This window comes from Fundulus heteroclitus, chromosome 18 (assembly GCF_011125445.2).
Source record: "Fundulus heteroclitus isolate FHET01 chromosome 18, MU-UCD_Fhet_4.1, whole genome shotgun sequence".
Taxonomy (NCBI): domain Eukaryota; kingdom Metazoa; phylum Chordata; class Actinopteri; order Cyprinodontiformes; family Fundulidae; genus Fundulus; species Fundulus heteroclitus.
This window is the reverse complement of record NC_046378.1, coordinates 17540997-17549112: the sequence shown is the minus strand read 5'-3', so window position 1 is coordinate 17549112 and position 8116 is coordinate 17540997. Positions and strand designations below refer to the sequence as shown.

Genomic DNA, 8116 nt, shown 5'->3' with positions numbered 1-8116 from the left:
ATTCTTAAGTCAAGACTGAACAACTTGAAAGGATCTTTTGAAATGTAAATTGGGATTTATGGAGTAATTATTTTAAGGTGTTGTTGGTTGTACACACACGCATCACGGTCAGCATGAACCAAGTGGGCACCAAACAGAGTAATGAGCTGATGAATGGAAAACGGCTGGGTAATGTGAACATTAAAATAAAACCAAAACCTTGCAACTAGCATTGTCAAAGGTAACACGTAAATGTGCTGTAACGCAACTTTCGTTTTGTAATGCAGAGCTGGACCGAGAACCCGATAATTCTGCCACACAAGATGTAGAACTTAAGAGGTTTATTGAAAAAGATACAACAAATCAATAAAAACTTGGTGCTGGCAGGTAATGTGCAAAAAACAGCTGAATGCAAGCCGTAGAGATGACAGACAAAACACAGCAGGGGCAGATGGGCAGAATAGACTGGAGGCACAATTTGTGAGATGGGGAAGGGTCATCAATGGAGCAAGCCGGCCTTAAAGAGCGGACAGGTCCAAAAGGCAGGGCGGGAATAGAGGTCAAAAACAGTCCAGGTCATGTCCAGTATCAAAGAGCCGATGAGGTGTCCAGCAAGGGCAAGACAAAATATGGAATCCAAAATGAGGTCAGAAGAACAGGCGAAGCAATCTATGAATGCTGGACAGCTTACTTACGCAATGCCAGTTGCTTTTGTGAGTTCCACTTTTTGGACCTTTGTCTGGGCTGTAGTTTGAACGCTATTTCTTAAAAAGTCAAGGAGACAGCTCTGCTCTGTCCTGCCTCCTTTCCACCTCTCCTACTTTGCGCGCTCAGAGCAGCTGCCAGCGGTAGCCCTCAGTAGCAGCTGAGAGGGAGAGATAAAGAAAGGGCCTTTAGAGATTTTTTTTGTTATTTTAGACAAAAATGCAGCAAAGCATCATTTCACATGGAATCATGGAAAAATAATATGCGCAAAAGCAACAAAGACATGAGAAATGATCCCATGTTGCGCTTGTTACATATATCCTAATTGTTTCATTCTCATATAAAACCTGTTGTCTTTGTTAAGTTCCCTCCATGGTGGTAAAATACAGTTATCTTGTGTGGAAGTATATGGTCAGTCAGACGGATGGACAGCCATTAAAACCATATCAAGAATACAATTAAACTAAAATCAATCGATAACACAGCAGCGACCATAAACAGTGCATTGTTTATGTAAAATTAGGTTAGTGTTTAATCAAGATTTTAATGTTTCATTTTATTTAATGCAACTGCTTCAAAACATTAATATCGAGGAGTTAATTTGGAAATAAAGAGAAACGTGCAGACAAATACTGTATCGTTGTTCGTTTTCAGGGGGCACCATAACTCATTTGTGCTTAGAGTACCCAAATGGCTCACACCACCCCTGGTTGTAAATACCACAGATTAAGCACTTTTGAAAATCAAACCATCTAAACCATCCATCCATCCATCCATCCATCCATCCATCCATCCATCCATCCATCCATCCATCCATCCATCCATCCATCCATCCATCCATCCATCCATCCATCCATCCATCCATCCATCCATCCATCCATCCATCCATCCATCCATCCATCCATCGCCTGATGGGATGCATTGAACATAAATCACCTCTTCAAGCACACATTGACCCGTGTCCATGCTCAAATTGCATCAAGCTGTGTTTTACAGGCTTGCTTGCTCACTCTAGATTCTTGCTGATTGATGACTTACCGAAATAAAAATCAAATACGTAACACATAATTAGAGAAATTGGCTATGAGGACTGCTAATACTTCAACCAGCTGTCATCCTTTTTAGATTTCGAAAGACTCTAACTGAAATGAGACTCCTAGGATCATAATTAAGTGGCTTTAATGATGAAAAGCAATTTACATAAACAGCTGTTGATATGGGAGGTAAAGCACTGAGGGGCAACCATCAAGATATTTGAAATTGTAAACCTGAGAGCCTGAATAATGACAAAGAATAAACCTAGGCAATAAATACTTGGAGTAATAAACAGGTGAGTGTGATTAACTGAAAGTGGTAGAGCTCTCTTGAAGCATGAATTACAGCAACAATCCAGATATGGCTAAAACAAGTTTAACTATCTTTCCTGGATAAAGTCAACAGTGCTGTGACTATGTACTCTCTTCTTGATCCCACAGTTATCACTAATGACTGAACACTTTTGGCTGTGCTTTCAAGACAAAGCCACTAAGCCACTATTATGTTGTTAACTATGTTTACACTGTCTTTCTTTAACACATAAAATAACCCTAGATCAGTACTTCTGAGTTTTTTTAGTCTGATCTGACCAAAGTCAGCTGGGGCAGGTTGCTTCTCACACTAGGTTGAGCCCTGCAGGAGGTTTCCACTTTTGCTAAACGCTTGCATAGGTTAAGGAATTGCTGCAAAGTCAATTTGCCTTGTTTCCTTAGACATATAACTTTTTCTTTATCAATGTGCATAGTAAATACAATTTCACAGTATGTATTTGAAATATGTGATTGAATTGTAATGTGAGATCAAATTGGAATTTGTCTCAATGGATTGTATTGTATTTGTTTGATTAGACATTTCTGAACATGAGTTGGAGCTGTTTTTCTTGGAACGTACCTTGAGATGACTTGCGTTGCAAACTAGTGCCATGTTGATAAACTACGTGGAAATACATTGAAATAATACAAAAGACTAAACATAACACATGGGAAACAGCGAAAATCTGCAAGAATACTAAATACTTCAAAATTTCCCAAAACTAAACAGTGTCAACAGCCAAACACTCCTTCTGCTCTCCAGGTTTTACAGATCATGACTTTGGCCATGAAGTCTTTAGTAAATCTTCCATTCAAAGCTCCACATCTGCTTCTCCTCCATTTAGTCAGTCTGCTCGGTTACCTCTGATGAGCAAATCAGTGCAGAGGTGCCTTTCTACCCAGAGGATGAGAACCATTCTACAGGCAGTTGTGTTCTCAATGTTATTGTCACGTCCTTACTTTTACCCAACAGTGGCTGCTTTTTCTGTTGTTTGTGGCACCATATTTTAAAGCTACTGGCTTAATTGGTCCACACACAGGGGTGTGTATGCTGCAGTATGAAATTTAGACCTATTAGGGTCTCGACTCCAGGATCAACACAAAAGAGAAGTACGTAAATATTGTGGCTGTTTTTGATGATTCCTATTTCAGCTACCACAGCCAAGAAGTCTTTCTGATCCTTCTATTCTCAAAGCAATTTTGAGCTCAATAATAAGATTTTTTTTTGTTATGCAAACACATACATATGGATCTAATGACATATGTTTTAAGAACTGCATAAGACTTCCGCCGTCACAACAGGAAAATAAAGTTTTTTTTTTGTTAAAATATGAAAAGCAGTACTAAGGAAAACAATATTTTAAAACCTTTACTCAATTTCTTTTTCATTTTGCAACATATGCTGATAGATTGCCTGTGCAAATTCTCAGTTGTCCAGGTCATCACAACAGCTAACAAGCTTAAACCAGACTTCTGCTCAGTTTTTCTGAAGCTGTACACACTGGGGAGTTGGAAGTGCTATCCTCCCCCTCTGTTCAATGTTGGCTTTTCTCTTTTGACCAAGATGGCTTCTTTCACCCCTCTTTCAAACCATCTGTTCTCTCTGCCCAAAATCTGGAGGATTGCACTTCCAACTCCCCAGTGTTTACAGCCCGGTCCTCCAACACATCCCAAAGAAATTACATCAGCAGTCTCATCATGATTTAGGTGACCAAGCACTCCACTCACACCAAGTAATAGCTTCTAACGACCCAGGACAGTGACGGGTGGGTCACTGATTTGCATCTAAATGTGCCTAGGAGGATGGGCCTCCATGTGGTTAAAGACACCAGTGCTCCAACTACAGGTTTCTCAAGTGTGAGCCACCAGAATAGACAAAGACTTATGGATAAGTGTTGAACTGTTGTCAGACAGAACTGAGTGAAATTCTGGTTGCCTTCGAGTTAAACCTGTTTGCTGATGCTGATAGATTCTTAAAAAGCTGATAATACCAGGAAACAACGCAAAACACTGGATCTTCTCAAAATAAAAACACCCCTGAAAAGAGAACTCTTTGGATCCTCTGTCAAACTACTATAATAACCAATATTACATTTATTTCAGTTCTTTCTCTTGTCTAAATAATGAGCTCTCACTCACTTTCAGCGTCTTGTATGCCGTACTATTTTGTGTTCAAAATAAATTTTTCAAGATAGTTTTCTTAAATACACTCTGTTGAATAATTTGTGTGACAAGAAGAAGCGCCACAGGTGAAAGATAAAATTTTAATATAATTTTATGTTGTTCTGTGATTGCAGACTTGTCATCCTTATTAAATTCCTGTTCTTAAAAATTTGACACAATTTCCAAGGATACTTTGTTGTTTTCATACATGATGTTCATCTGTCAAAGGACACATATTCCTAAACTCAGGTCATAGGTCACCAACATTCTGCCTATGTATCTTGATGAAGTGGCAGGACAGAGATAATATACTGTACCACAATGCCACACACAGTTTCACTCAGAAATGTAAACTCACCATAGGCATGAATGTCACAATAATTTTGTTCTTTTATTGGCTGATTTATTTTGATAAATCTTTAATATAATTTATTGTGGACTTTTCACCAATCTGCAAAGGCTCAAACTAACACACACAGGTCATACTAAATAAATAAGAAATCATCGAAAAGGTCCTGTATTTCAGTCATTTAATATAGATTAATTAGACACAAGACATGACTTTTAAGTTGTCTCCAAATTTTCACAAGGGTTGAATTTAAGGCTTTGAGAAGACTTTTCCTGAAGCTTGATGTTAGCCTGCTTCCAAAATCAGTTTTGATTTGTGGTTGGGATTAGTGTCTGTAACACCATCAGCGACACCATCCCGAAACACGATGCAAGAGCCACCATGCTTGACAGTTTACTTGGGTCTCAAACCCTCGCCATGACTCATTAAATAATATTTGTCATTGTGACCAAATAGTTCAGTCTCTCTTACCTGCCCATAAAGAAAAAAAAAAAAAAACGTGTAATACCACTTTGTTAGCATGATGGTCCTGAGTTAAAATCCTCCATGGAGTTTGCATGTTCCCCCCATACATGGATTAACACCATGTACTATGCTTGAAAAGAAACAATTTCTAATCTAAACTACAGAAACACACTGATTTCTAAGCATCAGAGTTTATTTATTTGTATCCACTATGTTTTTCAGAAGGGCAACATTGTACCACACTGGTTAGCAGTGAAAGCAGCAAGATGGTCTTGTCTGGTGCTTGTTCTCCCTGTGTGTGCTTAGGTTTTACTTGAGTACTCCACATTTCCTCACACAGAACCTGTGATTGACAGGTGACTTCTTAAGAGAGTACTCTGCCTTTTCCCCATTGACAGTCAAAAATGAATAAGATGAGCAAGAATAATAAAGTACTGAAACATGAATGATTAAATGAAAGCATGAGCTAATGCCTTTCAAGTAGACAAATAAGGTGGATTTAGATGCGGAGAAACTTTACCAGTGACTATGCATTAAATGGTTCCATGTACCCATGGAAAACATGGACAAGACTATGTTTCTTTCCGCATGCAATTCACATACAGGCGGACTCTTAGAGAAGCAGTGGATAGAGTTTCCTTTAAACATATTATTCTCCGGCTCTGCACCTGATAACACATCAGACCATTGCTTGGCTTGGTGTGGTCAGTTCTGATTCCTCTGTCATCCACAATGCTCAATTTTATTCATCAGACCTCTACCACTGTGTTCTTCTTTGCTTTATTGCCTTAATTCTTCAGTTGATTGTTTCTGTGATAACTAAATTTAATTTGACACTTTCCACCAAAGCCCTCAGTGGAGAAAAAGACATTTCCCACAGTTTCCTTGGAAGTATCACTAGTTATTTCCTATGAGAACAGATGTAAGCCCGGCAAAAACAGTTCAAGAATTGCTGAAAGAACCCACAGCAACTATGGAAAATTATCCTTACCCATAGGAGCAGTAACCCACAATCCGCAGGGCTCATAGTCGGAGTTTGCCAGAGGTGTTTTGTCTGGAAAGGAGCAACAGACATTATTAAGATGAATAGTCATATTTTTACAGAACAAAAACACCCATCCCAACAGCACAACACTCACCAGCTTTATTAACACACGCACGGAAGTTTCCTGCACAACTTGTCAGGGTTGTAAATAATGCTCCTAAATACCAGCAGAGACTGCAACTAGTTTTGACAAGTAATCAATGTAAATGTGTTTAAATATTGGGATCTCCAGGGGTATTGGTTGTTGGTTATTATATTTTCAGAATGTTTGCTGATGTACTGTAACCACAGAACCACCAGTATTGTTGCAATTTAATAATTTTTTTGCAGCTTGTTTACTAAAAGGGAAAGGTGACAATTCAGATTCTTGACTGCAGCTTCCTGTCACATGACTTGCTCGGTCTACAGAGTGGTGGGAGAGCTCTGCACAGCTAAAATGGTAAACGATGGATTTTATACCTTTCACTACTAAATCCCTGTTTTATGAAACAAAAGAACAACTTTGTCGTGGAAAACAATAAAAATCTTCTCCATCCCATCTCTCACACTGTATTTCAGATATTTTTTGATTTTTTTTCTCCTCCATATTTTCCCATATCCTTTTTATCCCCAGTGGTAATTTAACTTCTCCAGTCAGTCATGCCCTTCACCTTTTCTTGTCCTCCTCTCTGTCTGTCAGCTGGTCCTTTCCCTTGAGGCATGGTTGGTTTCTAAAAGCAGCTATTTCAGACAAGACAAAATAATGCCATGAAATCAGGCTGAAAGCATAGCAGGAGCAAGACAGTGCTTCTCCTGGGAATGGAGAGAAAAAAAGAGATAAATAAAAATCAAGACAAGCTGACAACAGGAGGGCATAAATGGGGAGAAATATGACAAGGAAAGTAGAGGTAACATGACATAAAGAGGTGACCATCGTAGTACCAGAGCCAGTCCTGAAATATTTGAATCCCATAGCAACCTTTTTAACAGTCGTGGAGCTGGTTACCACCTGTAAAAAGAGCTTAATCGCGTATAACCTGAAGGTGCTCAAATACTTGAAAGGAAAACTCTGGATGCCACACTGTTGGGCTGTGATGGGCCACAGGGACAGTTACCCATGCTGCTCTTTGACAGATGTTTTGTCTAATAGAGGACAGCAGGTGGCCCAGGATTTCCTGCATTGGGGTCAAATTATATTTAATGCATGGCAAAGAAAATACCATTTTATGCCACCACTGGTTGTGGAATTTTTTGAAGTAAAAGCTGCTTGTTTTAAAGGTATAGTAAATTATTTCTGAATAACTGCGCATGCACAATATCATCCTTCCTGCTCCTCTACTCCTTAGGGGAATCACATGAAGAATCTCCCAAATCCTCTCAGGTATTATTTCTTTCTTCTGAGGAACTTCCTCTTCTTTTCTAAAACTTGTAAGAAGGTTTGCTTCTTACAACTCTCAGCCATTTTGAAAGTGTAAGGTGAGAGCAGCAGCACTAAAATGAATGGCTAGTACTGAAGCTCACTGGATACCTAAACACTGGAAGTGCGCATGCAAGTGGAAACTAGCAAGGATAGTGAACGCACAGTGGCGTTACATGAGCACATCACAATGATCGCCATGTGGGACAATCAATGAATAGGGTGATTCATTGGTTGGAGGAGAGAACATCTGACGACAGCTGGTGTCTGACTAATTTTATTTCCCTTCCAACCATGGACTGATTATGTGGTAAAAAGTGAGACTTACACACTGTTCCTTATTAAAAAGCATTTAAAAAACTTTTATGTGAAAAATTTGCGGTCTTTGTCAGAATTAGAGCAGAAGTTATAATTTCTTACCTAAATGTACCCAAAATTTTAGGGACTCAAAATACAAAGTTTGTCTTTAGCAATCATTCTCCACTATGTTGAATTAAAGGTAAACTGGACTCACCAGGGTGTGCTGTAAATTCTCTCTTTGGTACTTGATAGGGTTATTATAAATAACCCCTTATTATCCTACAAAGAAAAGCACACAAACACAAGTTTAGACTTTTCTATAGAAGAGGGCAGACCAGCCAAACGAAGAACTGCGCTCCCTAAAAGTC

The 8116-nt window shown here is 38.9% G+C and overlaps 1 long non-coding RNA gene across 1 annotated transcript; it reads right to left on the bottom strand.

Annotated features, from left to right (window-relative positions):
• Positions 1-305: 305 nt before the first annotated feature.
• Positions 306-6061, bottom strand: LOC110369437. The gene is made up of 3 exons (XR_002429056.2): positions 5999-6061; positions 675-844; positions 306-496 (listed from the first exon to the last, which is right to left on the bottom strand). It is a non-coding gene; the product is annotated as an uncharacterized LOC110369437 (long non-coding RNA).
• Positions 6062-8116: the final 2055 nt, after the last annotated feature.